This window comes from Scyliorhinus torazame, chromosome 12, assembly GCF_047496885.1.
Source record: "Scyliorhinus torazame isolate Kashiwa2021f chromosome 12, sScyTor2.1, whole genome shotgun sequence".
Lineage (NCBI taxonomy): Eukaryota > Metazoa > Chordata > Chondrichthyes > Carcharhiniformes > Scyliorhinidae > Scyliorhinus > Scyliorhinus torazame.
The window spans coordinates 25,510,233-25,531,276 of NC_092718.1; the positions used below are offsets into that span (position 1 = coordinate 25,510,233).

Consider the following 21,044-nt stretch of genomic DNA (forward strand, 5'->3'; position numbering starts at 1 on the left):
GGGTCCAGAGCAACTGCTGCGTTCAACAAACTCAGTTGTTGGACCTGGGGGTGACTTTTTCCTCAACCATTGATTCACAATTTTATTAGTCCAGTTCGAGTTGCCAATCTTTACCTGTAGTCTTTTCTTGTGGATCCCCTACTTTCGCTATGAGGGAGACACAATTATCGTCACGGTAAAAACAAGTGGAAAAGGAGATCACAGTTGAGACAACGACCGAATCAGTTAACAAGGCAGTCATTCCCTGACAGAAAATATTTCTTTAATTAGAAATATGACATGCGCTGGTGCACGAGGAGGCCAAGTGGTATTAGAGCTGTGACTGAGGTTACCTAGAAACCAAGCAACGATAATTACAGCTCGAAGAGAGGAAAATGACAAAATATATTCAGACTAACCTTTACTGAGAGCATCAAGGGACCTCCTCCTGCCTGTGTGGAGTCAGCTCGGAGAGGCTGTGAGCCTTGAAAGGAGAGACATCTGGTTATAATGGAATCAAACATACCATTTAAAAAAGGTGGGAGGGAAAGATAGACAGATGGACATAGATACAAAAGGGATTCAGAGATATATAGACAGCGGGAAAGAAAAAAAGAAAGGCACATAGAGTGAGAGAATAATGCATACCTGCATACATACAGAAGGGACATGAGAGAGAGCAACAGACACACAAAGAAAGATTGACACAAATGCAAGGATAACAAAAAAGGCATACAGAGAAAGCACAGAAACATAGGTGGAAAGAGTGACAGGCACAAATAAACTCAAGGAGAAAGACACACATAGAGGGAGAAAAAAGAGACAGGAGAATACACACAACCCAGGAGAAAGAGAGAGAGAGAATGAAACGGAGACGAGCAGAGGAAACAGAATAAAAGAAGAAACAAAAGGCAAACAAGAGCGAGGATGTTATTTTAAAGAATGATATGGTTACCTTGGAGACTGATTAAAAACAGTTGCTGTGAATCTGCAATGTTAAACCTGATTGCAGCAATTTTAACTCTTTAAGGCCTGTTGCAGCAGCCTCTGAGAGATTGTGAGACCTGTTGTGGAGGTATGGGGGGGGGGGGGGGGGGGGCAAAATCAGTTGAGATTATTTGGGTCCTCTTGGGGGAGGGGATGATCGTGATGCATGTGAGGAGTTCTGCAGTCAGTCATTACAATTGGCCAGAGTGGCTCAATTTAGGGCTCTTACCTTAATTTGCTTCTTTTTTTGCCATCTCGAAATGTTTAATACAATTGTGGTGGCCAGCTCTGCCCCAAAGAGCCACAGCTGGGACAGGCCCCATTTCTGGGTGCATGGGCCCAAAGCCAAAATTCTGTTCACATTTCTTAGGACTGAGATTAAAAAGAAATTTCTCTACTCAAGGGTTGCGAATCTTTTGGAATTCTCTTCTCCGCAGATCAGTTGATGAGTGTACACAAGACTGTGAGTCGCGTACTTCTGGGCGCTTGATTGAATCAAGGGATATTGGGATGAGATGGGGTAGTGAAGCTGTGGTTTATGTTCAGCCACGATCTTATTGAATTGTAATGGAACCTAACAGCACGCAGAAAATAAATCTCAATCATCTTTAGGATAAAAGGTAATCTGTAGGGGTTAAGAGTGTGGTAAGGGTGTGGTAGAGTAGGTGTGGAGAATGTTTCTCATTTAAAACCAGTTTGATGCGATTGCCATTACAGCTTAAAGGTGGATTTCTCTCTCTGAGCCCTTTGCCAGTTTGGAGTGGTTAGGCATGAATTCCATTTCCACTGCACTGCTCTCCTCACACTTAACTCTCCTATCCCACTCCTTCTTTCATAAACACTCGATGCTCTTGTTCTGAGGTGCTCTCAAGCAAGCTCCAAAAAGAAGCAGAGAAGAAGGAGGAATCACAATCCACCTACTGGTCGAGCCCCTCATTAATAGTCATCGAAAGTTCAGCTCTGAGCTGTATGATCCGTGCAATACCTTCTGATGTTGTACATTGTGTAATATCGACTAAAAACAATCCTTGTACACTTCAACACGTCTGCTGCTTTGAAGTTCTCGCTCTTCATCTTTCCCCCTACTCCCCTCCCATGCTGCCAAAATCTTAACCAACATCCAATAATATTGGTCCCAGTAAACCTGCCACCCTGGTTGGAAGTAAGTCCATCCCTTCAAGCAGGAGCGTGTGTTCACATTCTAATGGGCTGAGTTTTTTTTGGATTGTACAGAGCATCTTGCATGTTCTTCCGTTGCATACACATTGAGCAACATTATTCGCACTCTCTGCACATCTTTAAAAACAATGCCATGAAAGCTCTGGTCAGAACTTGGGAAAAAAACAGTATTGATGGGGTGAGGCCCAAAGAGTCACTAAGCATGGGTAATGTTGAATTTTGTCCCCACAAACTCCAGTTAATGCTATGTAAAGCAGTGAGTGCATCAAACCAGCAGCAATCCTACCAATGGCACTATTTTGTTATAATAGACTTCAGGGGCGAAATTCTCCCCCAACGGCGGGATGCCCGCCGACTGGCGCCAAAGCCGGCGCAAATCAGACGGGCATCGCGCCGGCAAAAAGGTGCGGAAGTCTCCGCATCTTTGGCGGCCTAGCCCCAACATTGAGGGGCTAGGCCGACGCCGGAGGGATTTCCGCCCCGCCAGCTGGCGGAAATGGCGTTTGTTGCCCCGCCAGCTGGCGCGGAAATGCGGCGCATGCGCGGGAGCGTCAGCGGCCGCTGTCAGTTTCCCCGCGCATGCGCGGGAGCGTCAGCGGCCGCCGAAAGTTTCCCGCGCATGCGCAGTGGGGAGAGTCTCTTCCGCCTCCGCCATGGTGGAGGCCGTAGCGGAGGCGGAAGGGAAAGAGTGCCCCCACGGCACAGGCCCGCCCGCGGATCGGTGGGCCCCGATCGCGGGCCAGGCCACCGTGGGGGCACCCCCCGGGGTCAGATCGCCCCGCGCCCCCCCCCAGGACCCCGGAGCCCGCCCACGCTGCCTGGTCCCGCCGGTAAATACCAGGTTTGATTTACGTCGGCGGGACAGGCAGTTTCTGGGCGGGACTTCGGCCCATCCGGGCCGGAGAATCCAGCGGGGGGTCCCGCCAACCGGCGCGGCTGGATTCCCGCCCCCGCCCAATCTCCGGGAGCGGAGACTTCGGCGGGGGCGGGGGCGGGATTCACGGCGGCCAACGGCCATTCTCCGACCCGGCGGGGGGTCGGAGAATGACGCCCCAGATTCCTGTTAACATTCACAAGAACATATTGTCTGTGGTTAAATACATGAAGACTTCAACTTAAAAGCGAGACTGGCCCGGGCTAGGAAAATCATTCTGTTTGTTAAATTTGCTAAGAAAAATAATGTCCCAACAATACTGAAAATAATTTTGGAAAGTCTGCAATTCCAGCTTTAATAAAGAAGCAACAATCATGGTTAATGCCAAATAGGCCTGATATCACTCATGTACATGAGGTTTCCATTCTCTAAAGAGGAAACAGAATTGAAAACTTAGCTGTTCAACTGCAAAGTTAACAGCAAAGTGTCCATTTGATGTAATAGAAGAGTTAGGCTGAGGAGGGCCATGCAGAAAAGCCAGCATGTGGAAATTGAAGAGGGAACAGAAAGAACATTTTGTTTGTTAGCCAGGTATTTGACGTGCAGAGAAATCCATCATACTGCTTAAGGATTGCCACATCAAGCTACCCACAAATCCACATGGATATGGTTGTTATATTCCTGATATTAAACACATATACTCTCTGACCCCAAAAATTACTAAATCCCAAGAGCTTAGGTGCAGGTCAGCAATAGCCAAGGTTTAATAATATCTAAAATGAGCAAGAATATATCCAGAGCATTGGTAAGATTCATACCATTCTAGCTGGGGTTACCTTATCCATTCAGGCATTGGCTCTCTGGTGCTTCCTGTTGAAAAAGCAAACTTTGGAACAAATAGTTTAACTCGACTGACGTCACTATGACAAGTAAGAAGTCTTACAATGCCAGGTTAAAGTCCAACAGGTTTGTTTGGAATCACTAGCTCTCGGAGCGCAGCTCCTTCACCCGATGAAGGAGCTGCGCTCTGAAAATTAGTGATTCCAAATAAACCTGTTGGACTTTAACCTGGTGTTATAAGACTTCTTACTGTGCCCACCCCAGTCCGACGCCAGCATCTCCACATCATGGTCACTGGGAAAACAGCTGTGTTTGATCCAAACACCTGTTGGTTTTATGGCCGCAAGTCCTGGTGCATGTAATATGCTGATATCTGGAATTTGTGCTGGATTTTCTTCCAGAAACACCAGTTTACCCACCATTCGCAGAACCAAGGGGACTCGCACGTCGCTTCTGATGGAAGGCCTGTCACAATTAAGTGCCCTTAGGTTGCCAGGTTTTGAGGAAGTAAACCCTGCAAGAGGCCACAGGTGATCAAGTGTGCTTCGTATTGCAACCAGGGAAACTTGAATTCCGGGCTTCAGAGGGAGGAAACCCTGAACCTGAGAGTTGTCAGCCGATCAGAGGCCAGCATCTCTCCCTTTTGAGCAGCATCACTGGGAGTGCTGGTTGCTGTCAGTCATGCATTGAGGCCCAAACCCAGGGTCAACATTGGATCCTAGGTCACAGATGAGTGAAAATGGAATGGGGGTTATGGGAGGGCTTCGCCAGCAAAGGGATTGGCTGGGGAGGGGGGGAGAGGTGGTTGGAGAAAAGAATAGAGGGTGGCTTTCAGAGTCTCCCACCATAAAGGCCACCACCCCTGCAATGACTTGTCACATAACTGAACACAAAGTGCCTGCGAATGAGGCACCCTCCCTTGAGATCACAGGAAAGCCGGACAGGTTTCCTTCGGGAGGCATGGGAAAGCTGTATGAGTTCAGGAGTCACCACTAAATCCTGGGATAATTGCTCTTATTAATGAGTCCAATTGTCCTCCTGCCGCCACTGGCAGGCAGGATCCCCACATCGAGCCCTGCCTGCCCCCAACTTAATAACTGCCAGTTTTCCCAAAGTCGGGAATCTGGCGCAGGTACTCCTTCCTGATTCTCCTGGCCCCACTCACCACTATACCCTCTCTGACTGGCTCCACTAAATCCAGCCCCTTCCTCTTTCTACTACAGTGGAAGAAGCTCTGAAGCTTAAAATAAATTCAATTGTGCACTGCTTAGCATGTAGCCTCACCTGACGGGAGTTTGGATCACCGCTACTTCCTTTTATGTTACAAGGCTGATTCCCTGATCTGCACTGCTGTTGAATGCAATTTTGTATTGAAATTAAATCCAGTGTCATTAAAAGTAACAAAAAAAACAGTTAACCTCATGTTGGTTTACCTCTGTTAGTCGTACTCAGAGTCAGTATGCTGTGGTCAAAGTCCCAGAACGGGGATATTTCAATGCAGGACTGAGGTACTTACACGTTGTGAGCAGTCCTGTCTTTTGGATGAGTCATTAAATCAAGGCTTTGTCTGTCTGTTCGGGTGATGTTAAAGATCCTAAAGCACGATGCAGAGAAAAGCAGGGTGATGTCCTGATGAATGTTTTCCTCTTATGAACAAAAAGAACTTATCTGATCGTGCTTTCATTTTCATTTTGTATAACTTGCTGCATACAAATTGGCTGCCACGTTGCTTATATAAGAGTGGTGTCTGGCTTCCGGAGTAATTCATTCGTTGTGAAAGATTTTACAAATTTAATTTCAGTCTCGGGCAATTTACGTTGAATTTCCTTTTACCCTCATTACATAATGGTTGGATAATATCCAGGGAACTGTTGATTAAGTGCTGGCACAGTGAACCGCAAGAAGCCAGCAGATGAACTGGAGGCAGTTTTATTTGACTATGTTTCTTGGCAGGCTGAGAGACACAAAACACAGAATGAGGGGGAGCAGCTGAGAAGCAGAGATCTCAATGTTAAACGGTAGGGAGAGCGCATATACAGTAGAAGGGTCCAGAGAAAGGAGAGCACAGGCCAAGAGGACTGAGAAAATACTCCACCACAATATTTGGAAGGATTTACTGGTTCCATGACAGCAACATGCTCGGGATCCAATGTAATAATATTTATCGTCACAAGTAGGCTTACATTAACACTGCAATGAAGTTACTGTGAAAAGCCCCTAGTCGCCACATTCCAGCGCCTGTTCAGGTACACAGAGGGAGAATTCAGAATGTCCAAATCACCTAACAGCCTGTCTTTCAGGACTTGTGGGAGGAAACCGGAGCACCCGAGGAAACCCACACAGACACGGAGAGAACATGCAGACTCTGCACAGTCAGTGACCCAAGCCGGGAATCAAACCTGAAGCAACAAACCCTGCCACCAAATATGGGAGGAATAACTCTTCCAAAGCTGATGGAATCAGCAGTACTGCTGAATTAGCAACACGCACAGTATTAGACAATGAACCATGAAATCACTATATTTTTTATTGTTCAGCGGGCATTGGCATACTGTGGCAAAGGCCAACATTTATTGCCCATCACTAATTGCCCTTGAGAAGGTGATGGTGAGCCGTCTTCTTGAACTGCTGCAGTCCTTGTGGTATGCATACATCCATGGGCTCCCATGCAATGTGCCCCTCACAAGACGTTACAGAAGTAACCAAAGCCATTAATCACACAGTGAACATCTGCAAAAAGACAGGAAAATAAAGTAAAAACCCAGAGGCCACTGGGCTCTTGCCTTACTCTCCATGTGTTTGCATCCTTTCAGTTAATATTTCTCTCCTTATTTATTTTTCCTCTCAAGTTTCCTCTTGCCCAAGCCTGCCTTAATCACCCCAACTCCCTTAAATGTTCCTCTTTCTTATGATATGCAGGCAGTGTACTTGCTAGCTTCTGATTTACTGTATCCTCTCTCCTCCTTTCTCTACTCTGGGTGCTATTCTGCACTTTGATCTTTCATCTGAGTTTCCCAATAGCTGAGGAAAACAAAGAATTCCTATTTCTTTCTAACATGGACATTCTCCTCCTTTTCTTTCAGTTTCATTCCTTGAACTGTGGCAGCACGGTAGCATTGTGGATAGCACAATTGCTTCACAGCTCTAGGGTCCCAGGTTCGATTCCGGCTTGGGTCACTGTCTGTGCGGAGTCTACACATCCTCCCCGTGTGTGCGTGGGTTTTCTCCGGATGCTCCGGTTTCCTCTCACAGTCCAAAGATGTGCAAGTTAGGTTGATTGGTCATGATAAATTGCCCTTAGTGTCCAAAATTGCCCTTAGTGTTGGGCGGGGTTACTGGGTTATGGAGATAGGGTGGAGGTGTTGACCTTGGGGTAGGGTGCTCTTTCCAGGAGCCAGTGCAGACTCGATGGGCCGGGTGGCCTCCTTCTGCACTGTAAATTCTATGAAACTTTCATTGATGCTGACCTATAGCTTCCAGCTACTGCGATCATGTCTTTTGACTTGGGTGGCACGGTGGTGCAGTGGTTAGCACTGCTGCTTCATGGTGCTAACAACCCAGCCCCGGGTCACTGTGTGGAGTTTGCACATTCTCCGCATGTCTGCGTGGGTCCCATCCCCACAAACTCAAAGATGTGCAGGGTAGGTAGAATGGCCATGCTAAATTACCCCTTAATTGGAAAAAAAGAATTGAGTATTCTAAATTTATATTAAAAAATTTTTTAAATTATCCCTTTTGATTTATTATAAATCACCACAATATCACGAGTATTTCTGAAGATCATTGTACTTTGCATTGTATCATAGGCCAAGAAAGCATGTAAATTTCAAAACATAATACAAAAATATTAATAGCATACCATCTGTTCTACATATGATGTTTGTAACACCATAGACCTGATTACATGCAATAAACATAATTTTATCACTTGCTTTTTATATGGTCTGATACAGTTTGTTGTTCAGATATTGTATAAACCAGAAGAATGTGATAACAGGAATAGTCACTGTCTAGAAGGCAGTGAAACTATCCAATAACTGTTACTCATTTTGCAAATCGCTTGATATATAAATCGTTGAGTGTGTGGGGATATAATCACATCCTGATTAAGGCATCAAAGGCCATTTATTCTTCCTAATCATATTCTCCAAATGCAATCTTCATTGAGTCAGGTCAGACTTTTATTACAATTCAGAAATGCTAATACAATCTTCAAAGAGTTCATTGTTAACAAAGTGCTGGCTGTGGATCTGTGTTCAATGCACAAAGAAGATGAATTAAGTTATAATGGTTCTGCCCAGAACTTCAACAGGGTGGTCCTTCAGAGGAACAAATATTGGTGCCAGAGTAATATATTGAAAATGTTATGGACACACAATCATTGCTGTCAACTCAATAATACATTTGCCTCAAATCTCTCAAATGAGGAGTTCAGCGTGAGTTATTCTTTCACAATGCAATTCATTCAGTATGACAAGCTGCATAGGTACATCTGCCGGATATATAAAATAGATAAGAGCTATCTCGTGCAGGAGGGGCAAGAAGGCTGGACACAGGGAATAAGGAAATGCATATGAGGAGTTTTTTTTCTTGAAGTGAAGACATCCAGGTGAAAGGTCAATGCCCGTGGGGCAGCATGCCAGTGATTTTGAAAACTAGTAAATCAGAAAATGAGGGTTGGGTTATGCGAAGCCTGAGTTTAGAAAGGACGCAGAATTTGGGAAGAGAGGAAGTCTAGAAGAGAAGAGAAGTCCCATCGTTTTGAGGCCCAGGGAGAGAAGGAATCAATTTGAGGATGGCGAGGGAGACCTTCTTTCCAGTAGTGAATATGTTTAGAACGAGGAATATTTTGTGGAAGAGTGTGTTAGGATAGTTGAAAGGAGCACTGAATATAGTAGTGTCGATAATATAGCGAGGGGCAATCAGTCATGATGAGAAATGCAAGGTTGAGTGCAGGGAATGAAATGATCAACCAGCCAACCAATTATTGCTGCATACTGGGTTGATAGATGCTGAACTAGCAGAAAAAAGATAGATGGGCTTTTGAATGTTTGGATGCGGAAAGAAGTGATGAGTGTGTAGAAGGATAGATCGATAGATAGAAGGATGGGGGATGAATGGATATCGGAGCAATGCTACCGTGGGCAGCACGGTAGCATTGTGGATAGCACAATTACTTCACAGCTCCAGGGAGATTCGATTCCGGCTTGGGTCACTGTCTGTGCGGTGTCTGCACATCCTCCCCGTGTGTGCGTGGGTTTTCTCCGGGTGCTCTGGTTTCCTCCCACAGTCCAAAGATGTGCAGGTTAGGTGGATGGGCCATGATAAATTGCCCTTAGCATCCAAAATTGTCCTTAGTGTTGGGTGGGGTTACTGGGTTATGGGGATAGGGTGGAGGTGTGGACTTGGGTAGGGTGCTCTTTCCAAGAGCCGGTGCAGACTCTATGGGCCGAATGGCCTTCTTCTGCACTGTAAATTCTATGATGAAACTTGGTGCTGAGAATGGGGACAAGTGAAGTCAGCCCTGGGCGCTGTCCCTAGCCTTCCGGTGCTGAAACTTCGCCTGAAACCCCAGACTTAAGGTGGTAGAGCAACACACAGGCCGCATAACCCGGGGATAACTGCAGCTCAGAAAACTGGGGTAGCTCGGGCTGTAGATTTTGTTTCAAAACTCTTAATTGAATCCTAAAACAATTGTCAGGCCCGCAGTTAACGGCGCGTTACATATTAGTCAATATGATTGGGTGAACTTGACATGGATTCTTCTTGCCTGAATTTGCTTTATCAGATTTTACATAGCTAGGGGCCGGATGGGTGGAGTTTTATGGATCTTTGACGACAAGATACAGCTTCTTGAATATAACTCCATTGCATATATAAAGTGGGCGATGGGAAATACAGGACAATCTTATGTTACATTCCGAACCTCCCTCCCCAAAAATCTCTCGCCCCTGAAGCACACCCACCAGAACCCGTGCACGTTGCCACGCGAGTTCCTAATGCAGCCGAATCTGTGTTGGACTCAAAAGAGATTCAGTTCGATCAGCTCACCCCCAACTCTGATTTTAAGGGTTTTATTATTTATCGAGGGCAATGCACTTGTGGGATTTAGTTGAAAATAGCCAGAGATCCGGCCAGCTTTTTCTCCTTTAACTCAATTAGATTATTTTAAGGATATTGTTCGAAATTCGTTCTAATAAGCGTAATATTACAAATAGACATTGCCACAAAGTTAAAGGTTACAAGACAAATCTACCCAGATAAAATGGTTTACTGGCCAAAGACAAAAAGCATGCAGACGCCGAAAGAGAGATTGATACGGAGAGACAGGCACAAACTCGCAGAGAGCCACGCAGGCATCAAAGGAAATGGTTTAAACATAAAACCAAAGAGAGGCTCATACAGATATCGGGATCACAGATAACATCACCGAGAGAAACATAGACGGACACTGAGAAAGAGAGACCTGTAGATAAGAACAAAGACACACAATCACACACACACATAGCTAGACACCAGAGACACAGATGCAAAGGAAGAAAGACCCACCCAGAAGTCTAAACACTTGAAGACACGGCGACATAGCCAGACACAAGACGCAGAGACCCACATTTGAAACGGTGAGAGATCTAGCCGGTCGTTAGCTCTCATTTGACAGACAAGGACTGCTCCCAGTTGGAGCATCAAGTGTTCCGAGTTGGCCGGTGCATCCTGCTCTGGTATTGAGGCGTGTACATCAGCTGAAGATTCCCAGCACCCCCCCCCCCCCCCCCACACACACACAATATCAGACCCTTGCGAACTGGGTATGTGTCCACGTACATGTCTCTGTGACCCTCTATGCGCCTCTGTTCTCTAATGTTATCAGTTTAAAAAAAACGGTGCCTTTCCATTCGGGGATTGAAATGCCAGGAAAAGTGCAACAAGCTAGCAACTCTGGGATCCTCTCCAAAGAGCCCTGTGACAGGAACAGACAAAATCAGAGGTTCAGTGGCAGAACATTTCGATGGTCACCTTTTCTTCAAGTTTCCTTAACCTCACCCCATTGTTTTTTTTTGCGGGGGTGGGGGGGGGTCGACATCGCTTTGAACCTGCCCTCCATGGTGCAGAGTAAGTGGGAGAAAGTTGAAGAGCTGGAACTGGAATGGACAGAGGTGGAGAGACCTGTTGCTGAGCAGTAGTTCAGGCTGATTCAGGGTATGAGAGTTTAACAATTAAATCGAGGCTTTTCAAAAAAAAAAGGTGCGTTTCTAACAACATTTCTCCCACTCCAACTAACAACATTATACTTTCAGCTGATCATCCGGAAAAAATGCCCCCTCAACCCAGCTAGAATTTCAATTCAACCTCACACGGTTTGAAATAAAATATCTCTGTGAGAGATGGATGATAATGGTTGTTTTAATTCCTGGACGAGTAGCTAACATGTAAGTTTGAAATGTAAAACCCACTCTCTCTAATTTACAGCTGAAAAGGAATTCAAAGATCACAAAAACTGTTTGAAAGCAGGATATGAATCAATCACCCGGACTTTCAATGGACACGTTTAACAAAATCGACATGGAACAATAGTCCTCACCTCCCCCAATACTCTATTCCCTCTTACCGCATTAGAAACAACGGATAATTGCATCTCCTGCTCTTTTCTGTAGCTCGCCGCCCAGTAGCGGTCTCTTGTTGGCGAGTAGAGGCTGACTTCCACACAGTGCGGCTGAGGAAGAATTGAAACCGAGCCCCTACACACACAGCATTGCTGCCTCCTGCTCAGCCTCGCTGTCTGTTTGTCTTTATTATCGGTGACAGGAGTATTCAGCCAGGGGGGGGAGGAACTAGACTGGAGAGAACAGCTTTTATATGTTAAGCTGGAACAATAGGCAGGATTTTTTTTTAAACATCCCCCTCTCCACGCCCCCCCTCCTCCTCCTCCTTCCCTCACCTTTGGGAGGGGGCTTGTCTGAACCCCCCCCCCCACCCACCCCTCCCTCTTTAGCACCCACAGGTGGCCTGACAATTACACTGAAACTCATGGCGTCATCTTAAATGTGGGTTGGGGAGGGGGATCTGATTTTCAGGAGAATATTTGATAAAATGCTGAACATTTCACTTGCATCGTTTGAAGAATGATTTTGTTAAAGCTGTGTGTTGTATCTGTATGTGTGTGTTTGCCAGATAAATGTCTAAACAAATCAACAGAGTGGGGGGGGGGGGGGGGGGGAGGGGGGTGGAGGATTATTTCCAAAGGGTTTTTCACCCTTGTTTTTGATTTTGTTTTAAAAAAATCTACAAAATAAAGCCTGCAATAACCGAATGTAACCCGTTGTATTTAATTGGCAAATGTACTTAATGTAAGGCATTATTGAGTGTTATCCCTCACTAAGGCAGCCAATACGTTCAGGGCAATTCAATATTTATTGAGTGTATCTGTCAGAGGGGAGATACATTTGCCTCAAGCCCCTACAAACTTAGAAGTGTTTATTTTGCCGGAATGACGCAGAAAGCTTGTCCGCTTTATGTTCAATTCTAAGTTCATATTCTAAGGAGAAAACCCCCCACAAGTGTTCGAATTTTATTTTTACAAGCTGCCAGTTGCATCTTTTTAAAAAATCTCTTCGGCAGCCCCTTCCTGCCCACACATCCGGGTGGTACAGGGCTAAATCCGTCTCCAAACATAACACATTTCCAAATAAATTCGTAAAGCCTTTGGGCTAGGTTGTCTGAGCCGAAGTGAGAGATGCTGCCTGGCGCGCATTTGCATCCAGCCCCAGTCACAGCTCAGACACAGCAGAGCTGTGAAAGTACTTTAACAGACCATATCGTATTGGTGTGGGCTGCGTAGAGCTGACTGACCCCTGACCAGTTCCAGTTGATGTAAACCAGTGTTATGTGCTAATTCGATCAATGATCAGGGACAGAAACAGATATGGCAAGTTTCTCAAGTGAAAGCCCGATATTGACCCCCCCCCCCCCCCCTCATTTGTGGGGGGTATGTCTGTGTTCTGGCTGCTTAGTCTCAGCCAGGGGTCTGGGGTGTACTGCAATTCCACCCAGCATCTCTTCGGCGGGAGAGTGGGGAAAATGAGCACATGTTCTCCCTCAGGAATGTTAACCTCACCCACCATTGGGAAACGAACTGGTTTCACACCATCCAGAAATTACTTTCCATTGAAGTCACCCGGCGACCATTCGCTGAAAAATGCATGGGTGGCGAGTTCGGGTCAGAGCAACATAAGATCTCCTTTCCCTCTCCCATATGCTCAGTTTCGCAAATTACCTTTTGACCAAGGGCTCGCTGATGGTTTGAATCTGAGCCTTGAGCATCGCATTGTGCCATTAGACTGCAGTATCAATCAGACTTCATAGCATAGGAACATAAGACCATAAGACACAGGAGCAGAATTAGGCCACTCGGCCCATCGCGTCTGCTCCGCCATTCAATCATGGCTGATATTTTCTCATCCCCATTCTCTTGCCTTCTCCCCATAACCCCTGATCCCCTTATCAATCAAGAACCTATCTATCTCTGTCTTAAAGACACTCAGTGATTTGGCCTCCACAGCCTTCTGCAGCAAAGAGTTCCACAGATTCACCACCCTCTGGCTGAAGAAATTCCTCCTCATCTCTGTTTTAAAGGATCGTCCCTTTAGTCTGAGATGGTGTCCTTTGGTTCTAGATTTTCCTACAAGTGGAATCATCCTCTCCACAACCACTCTATTCAGGCCTCGCAGTATCCTGTAAGTTTCAATAAGATCCCCCCCCCCCCCTCATCCTTCTAAACTCCAATGAGTACAGACACAGAGTCCTCAACCGTTCCTCATACAACAAGTTCTTCATTCCAGGGATCATTCTTGTGAACCTGCTCTGGACCCTTTCCAATGCCAGCACATCCTTCCTTAGATACGGGGCCCAAAACTGCTCACAATACTCCAAATGGGGTCTGACCAGAGACTTATACAGCCTCAGAAGTACATCCCTGGTCCTGTATTCTAGCCCTCTTGACATGAATGCTAACATTGCATTTGACTTCTTAACTGCCGACTGAACCTGCACGTTAACCTTAAGAGAATCGTGAACAAGGACTCCCAAGTCATTTTGTGTTTCTGATTGGCACATGGTGGCATGGTGGTTAGCACCAGGAACCCGAGTACCATTCTGACCTTGAGTATCTATGTGGAGGCTGCATGTTCTCCCCATGTCTGCTTGGGTTTCCTCCGGGTGCTCCGGTTTCTTCCTCTCACTGTCCAAATATGTGCAGGTTAGGTGGATTGGCCATGCTAAATTGTCCCTTAGAGTCCAAATGTTCAGGTGGGTTATGAGGATAGGATGGGGGGGGGGGGGGGGGCTTAGGTTAGGGTGCTCTTTCAGAGGGTGGTGCAAACTCAATGGGCCAAATGGCTTCCATCTGCACTGTAGGGATTCTATGAATGTTGTCACCCCTGCCCTTTTAAATATAAGCAGGAACTCAAGAGCTCATGCACCAAACAGAAGGTGTGTACAGTACAGCAGAGATCGGCCATTCGGCATATCATTGTTTGTACTGCACATAAGGTCCATAAGACCATAAGACATAGGAGCGGAAGTAAGGCCATTCGGCCCATCGAGTCCACTCCACCATTCAATCATGGCTGATTTCAACTCCATTTACCCGCTCTCTCTCCATAGCCCTTAATTCCTCGAGAAATCAAGAATTTATCAACTTCTGTCTTAAAGACACTCAACGTCCCGGCCTCCACCGCCCTCTGTGGCAATGAATTCCACAGACCCACCACTCTCTGGCTGAAGAAATTTCTCCTCATCTCTGTTCTAAAGTGACCCCCTTTTATTCTGAGGCTGTGCCCCCGGGTCCTAGTCTCCCCTGCTAATGGAAACAACTTCCCTACATCCACCCTATCTAAGCCATTCATTATCTTGTAAGTTTCTATTAGATCTCCCCTGAACCTCCTAAACTCCAATGAATATAATCCCAGGATCCTCAGACGTTCATCGTATGTTAGGCCTACCATTCCTGGGATCATCCGTGTGAATCTCCGCTGGACCCGCTCCAGTGCCAGTATGTCCTTCCTGAGGTGTGGGGCCCAAAATTGCTCACAGTATTCTAAATGGGGCCTAACTAATGCTTTATAAAGCTTCAGAAGTACATCCCTGCTTTTATATTCCAAGCATCTTGAGATGAATGACAACATTGCATTTGCTTTCTTAATTACGGACTCAACCTGCAAGTTTACCTTTAGAGAATCCTGGACTAGGACTCCCAAGTCCCTTTGCACTTCAGCATTATGAATTTTGTCACCGTTTAGAAAATAGTTCACGCCTCTATTCTTTTTTCCAAAGTGCAAGACCTCGCACTTGCCCACGTTGAATTTCATCAGCCATTTCTTGGACCACTCTCCTAAACTGTCCAAATCCTTCTGCAGCCTCCCCACCTCCTCCATTATACCTGCCCCTCCACCTATCTTTGTATCATCGGCAAACTTAGCCAGAATGCCCTCAGTCCTGTCATCTAGATCGTTAATATATAAAGAGAACAGCTGTGGCCCCAACACTGAACCCTGCGGGACACCACTCGTCACCGGTTGCCATTCCGAAAAAGAATCTTTTATCCCAACTCTCTGCCTTCTGCCTGACAGCCAATCGTCAATCCATGTTAGTACCTTGCCTCGAATACCATGGGCCCTTATTTTACTCAGCAGTCTCCTGTGAGGCACCTTATCAAAGGCCTTTTGGAAGTCAAGATAGATAACATCGCGCTTCATTCAACAGGATCTGGATATACCTCAATTTCTTTTCTCCCTGGTGTGCTTTATCGAACTTGCTCTGAATGAAACTGAATTCTGTATGATTAGCAGGCAAAAATGTCACTGTATAGATTTGCAACTCAATACCTGTTCCTCCAGGTTTATCTTAAAAATCATTTTTTTTTAGTTCAGTCCATCAAGTTTGATAAATAGCATAAAATCTGACTTGTGAAATCGTCATCATTTCCTATGTGCACAGAATCAGCACATTTCACAGGATGGCACTTGAGGAACTGCAACTGGGCTAAATGCCCCTGAGCTAAAGAGGGTGAAAGTCACCCAATGTCTCTGCTCCTGATCACTATTCCATGTCCCCGGCTGTGACTGCGTGAGGGTGAATATTGATTGAGGAAAGGACACATTTGACTGATCACCCCAGTGGTTAATAGACTGTTAACACTGTCACTCTTGGGTTGATGAGTACCCCATGGAACTATATCTGACCTGTGCTTTCCTGCAGGAAGCAGAGAAGCAGAAACTAAAAGTTTGAAACAGAGAGCTTGTTATAATGTGCGCACTTCATTTACTCTGAATTAATTTCCAAAAGGGCAAAGGGAGCAAACCATGGCAGCATGATGTTTCAGTGTTACTCCTCCACCTGCCACAAGCAACTTGTGTATGTAACACTAACCAGCGCACAGCGTGAGCGCTTCACAGAAACTCACCGTGCTTCTAATTTAATTAAACAGATTAGCCCAACATCTGCTGCAGTATCTCTCCATCTCCAGCCACTTGGGCAGGTGGAGCTGGGGAGGAGGAGGGGGTGGGGGGGGGGGGGGGGGGAGGGGGTGGGGGGGGGGGTGGGGGGTTGTGTTCGGGCCGTAATGTGGGTTTGGCGAATGGCTGCAACATAGGTACACAAAACAATTGTACTTTTGATGCTTAAAATCAGCCATTGTTGAGTATATTTACAGTTTATCTACCCAGCAATAAACACTGAAATATTAGTACTTGAAACATTAATTCATCTTTTCTCTTTTGTCAACTGTAAAGTTCCACTCCATCACTTGAGCATCAAAATCAAGCCTGACCTTGAATATTGTGCACAGTTTTGGGTCTCCTTAGCTAAAATGCTTGCCAGAGAGGGAGTGCAGCGAAGGTTCACCAGGCTAATTCCTAGGTTGGCAGGATTCTCGTATGAGGAGAGATTGGGTCGACCAGGCCTGTTTTCGCTGGAGTTTACAAGAATGAGAGGGTATCTCATTAAAACATATTAAATTATGACAGGACTGGTGGGCACAGCAATGTTGTTTCCTCTGGCTGGGGGGAGGGGGGGGGAGGGGGAGGTGTGGAAAAAGGGGTCACACTCTGAGGATATGGCCATTTAGGATTGATATAAGGAGAAATCTCTTCACACAGAGGGTGGTGAACCGATGGAATTCTCTACCACAGAATGGAGGCCAAGTCAGCGATTATATTTAAGAAGTAAATAGAGAGATTTCTAGACTCTAAACGTGTCAAGAGGTAGGTATGGGGAAAGTGTGGGAGTGTGGTATTGAGATAGAGGATAGGCCATGATCATATTGAATGGAAGAGCAGCCAGAGGGCTGGATGCCTTACTCCTTGCCTCTATTTTCTATATTCTATGAAACCTTGGTGCAATAACCGAGGAAGGGCTCGACTGTGGGTGGTGCTGCCTTTAAGATGAGATGTCAAGCCAAAACCCTAACCTGAATGTGAAAGATCCTATGGCACTATTTTCAAATAAGACCAGCAGAGTGATCTCTGGTGTTGTAACCAGCATTTATTCTTCAATCAAAATTACAAATGATGTGGTGATGCCGGCGTTGGACTGGGGTGAGCAGAGTAAGAAGTCTTACAACACCAGGTTAAAGTCCAACAGGTTTGTTTCGAATCACTAGCTTTTGGAGCACAGCTCCCTCACCTGAGGAAGGAGTTGTGCTCCGAAAGCTAGTGATTCGAAACAACCCTGTTGGACTTTAACCTGGTGTTGTGAGACTTCTTGCTGTACAACATTAGAAAAACAGATTTTCTCTTCATTATCACTTTGCTGTCTGTGGAAATTGCTGTGTGGCAACTGACTGTCATGTTTCCTACCTTGCAAAGTAATTCACTGGCTCTGAAGCACTTTGAAATGTCTCATGGTCATGAAAGGCGCTACATAAATGCAAGTATTTCTTTTAATCTTTTCATTTCTGTTGCTCATAGGCCTCTTATGTCTTTTGAGCATTTTCAGATTGTTAAATAATTTTTATGCGGCATTGGACACCTCTGATGACTCAGGATATTTGTGGGTCCCAGACCTCATACCTGGCGCCAATTCGGGGCAAGCCTCGAGCAGGTGTTGGCATCACTGCATGCAAAGGGTGAAATGTTTGTTTGAGGTACAGATTTTAGACTTACCATTTGTCGCCTTTACCAATATGACAGGTGGTATGCTCCTGGTGTGTCCCTGCCGTGGCTGCCTTCTTGGATACTTTGGTGCCCATTTTATGCCTTCCGAATGGCCGTGGGATCGACCAATATCGAGGCCATTTTGCCCATTTACTGAGACTTAATCTATCCCCTGGCTCGAAGTGTGTAACATTATGAAGTTGGCTCAGGGCTCTGATTGACAGAACAAAAGCTGCAAGCTGTTTCGCAAAATACTGCATGTCAGATTAAATTAATCACTTTCTCAGATGAAACAGGTTGCCCTCGGGTCATCGACGTTACTTTGTTGATTTGTAGCCGATGTTATTTCTCATGGTGCCACAGAGGCAGCTTATTAACACCGGCAGTGCAAGTTACCTGTCAAATACACCTTTCAGTTCAATGCTGACCTGTGCAGTCACGGCAGCTTCCAGATTCCATCTCCAGCCGGTAATGTGTTCGATGATCTCACCTGGGTTTACTTTAAATTGTGAGCATAAGATAAGGAACACCACCCAAAAATCCTGGCGCGTAATTTTCAGATCCCCGGAGGGGGTGGGGGTGGTGGGATATACAGGGTGCCATGCCTGAGTCAGAATGGTGGTGCCCGAGGAGCCACAATATTGGGCCTCAGGCCATGGGCAAGTTGCAGAATGTGAAAGACAACACGCTAGGTGAAGCCTTGCTTAGGATCATGCTGTTGCGATGCCACCAACACTTCTCAAGTATGAAAGGAAGGGGCGCAGCTAGGAGGCACAATTGGTTGCCGAGGCTGGGAGAAATCATTAGCTGAGGGATGAAATCGCTGCCCAGAGAGATGGCCCTGCAGGTTTGGTGTGGGGGGGGAGTTGCAGTGGGGGTGGGGGAGCTGGTTGGTGTTGCTGGAGGCAGTGCTGGCTGAGAAGATGGGGTATAGATATCAGGGGGATGCGCCTATCAGCTGAGGAGATGTTGGGGACACAAATGGAGGATCATTATCCGTAGCCGCTGATGGGCAATACGGGGAGCTGGTAATGTCACTGAACTAGGAACTTAGAGGCCCAGGCTAACACTTTGGAGTCATGATCCCACCACGTTAGCTGGTGAACTTCACTGAGTAAATTAAAAAATATGGAATAGTCTTAATAATGATGACCGTGAAACGATCATCAATTTCATTTGTCATAAAACACCACCTGATTCACTAATGTCTTTTCGGGAAGGAAATCTGCCATCCTTACCTGGTCTGGCCTACATGTGACTCTTAGCTGCCCTCTGAGAACGCTTGGCAAAGCCACTTAGTTCAAGGGTAATCAGGAATAGGTAACAAATGCTGGTCTTGCCTGTGACGCCACTTCCCATGAAATGATTTTTAAAAAAATTAGTAGGTGTGGAGTAGCTGATTAGCAAACAGGGGATTGACAAGCAGTTGATGGGGGTGGGGGATTGGTAGCCGGGAGATGGAGGATGGGATCAGTAGCCAGGAAGCCAGGATGGATGGCGTATGAAAGCGGGTTGGGGAAAGGGGGTGATTAGTTGGTGGCTGAGTTATGGGCAAGGGCGGTTGTGGTCGACCGTGGGGGGGGGTGGGGCGGATTGCAGGGTTGGGGGAGAGACAGTGGACAACATTATTTTAATTCATGTCTCGGAGAAACCCGTCCTGCTTCCCACATTCAGGGAAGCTTGGGGGGCTGGTTTAGCACTAGTGTTGACCTGTTGAATACAGCACATGCCAGTCGGGAGCACTGAGGTTTTTGCAAATCATAAACAGATCCTGCAGCAAGGGCAGGATCCTAATTTAAATCAATCATTGACACCTTTGAATAATTCCAACTGTCACTCCTGATACCAGAACAATCATTGAAGCACTAATTATTGCGATGGAAGGCCTTTAGGGTCTTTCTGAATGGATGCCCTAAGGTGGGTGGTTGGCATCCCCTATCCATTACTCTCCTGTGATTCCAGTGTTGGAAAAATCAGTTGCAGTTCCTGCTCCTCATTGCTAACCAGCGATCTCAGCTGATAACCGTGTGCATGTGGATATCAGGAACAGATAGGATCAAGTGGGAGAATTCGGACCGATATTTCACTTTAATGGTCTCTGGGTTCTGAGGCCAGTGGCAGCAGCTTGACTGTTGTGTGTTAAATCTGGGACCACCCGAAGGCCCCACACTGGGCAACTGAACCTTTGGAATCTTGGTGTAGCTGTCCACTTAAGAATGCAACAAATAGAGACAGCAGAAACATACAGTGTTCCTGCTCTGTCCGACTTTAGTGCAAAGTAATAACAGTGCTGCGGACAACCAAATTCACTTCTTTGTTTTGATGGAAGGAGTTTCATCACTCAGTCAGGTTATTTCGCACAGAACAATGTTTGAGAGTAATTGGAACAGTCTTGCAACTAACTCAATATGGAAACTCGAGCAGACTTCAAGTCTCTACCCATCAGACAGAGTCCTGCAGCACACATAAATGTTCAAGCCAGCAGTAAATTACTTTGAAATGCCATGGTGAGGTCAGTACTTATTTAAATACCATTTCTGTATCCCTTAAACAGCTACAATCGTGTTTAGAAAGAACAAACTGACCATCCGGCCAATGGCTGAATGAAATCAAAACACAACATAACTGAAAGAGAGGGTTCCCTGAAAACTTCACAGATCGATTCGAAACATAAATGGATCCAAAAGACAAAACGTTGCTTGGCAAAATAGAGTTTGAATATCGCTGAAAAGAGACACATATTGCCAAAGCTTTTCATCCTGATTCAGCAGGACAAATGCAAGAATACCAAATTTCGAATGATCACAACAATTTATACCATGGGAGAAAAAAGGTGCTGATTGGTGGATCATTTGAAACTTTCTCTTCTGAAGCCACTCACGTGACTGGGAATGTCTCCATGGAGATGATGGCCGTGCGGTACCTCAGCCAATTAGCCGATGTTCAACTGTGAACCTGACACAGGGGTGACCTGAATGTCAGGATATCAGAGTTGACCCAGCTCTTGCTATATCCCCTGCTGTGCGCACAGATACACT

General features: G+C 46.0%; 1 long non-coding RNA gene across 3 annotated transcripts in view; it reads right to left on the bottom strand.

Moving 5' to 3' along the window:
- Positions 1 to 11,675, bottom strand: part of LOC140387457 (uncharacterized) — a 75,927-nt gene extending 64,252 nt beyond the window's left edge. For 2 of the 3 annotated variants that reach the window (XR_011933876.1, XR_011933874.1), the window contains exons 1-2: positions 11,466 to 11,675; positions 399 to 463 (exon numbers count right to left, since the gene is read on the bottom strand). This is a non-coding gene — a long non-coding RNA (uncharacterized lncRNA). Of the gene's footprint in view, positions 1 to 398; positions 464 to 3,837; positions 3,952 to 11,465 lie in introns of those variants that run through there. The other variant, XR_011933875.1, reaches the window with a different exon arrangement.
- Between the last annotated feature and the right edge of the window lie 9,369 nt (positions 11,676 to 21,044).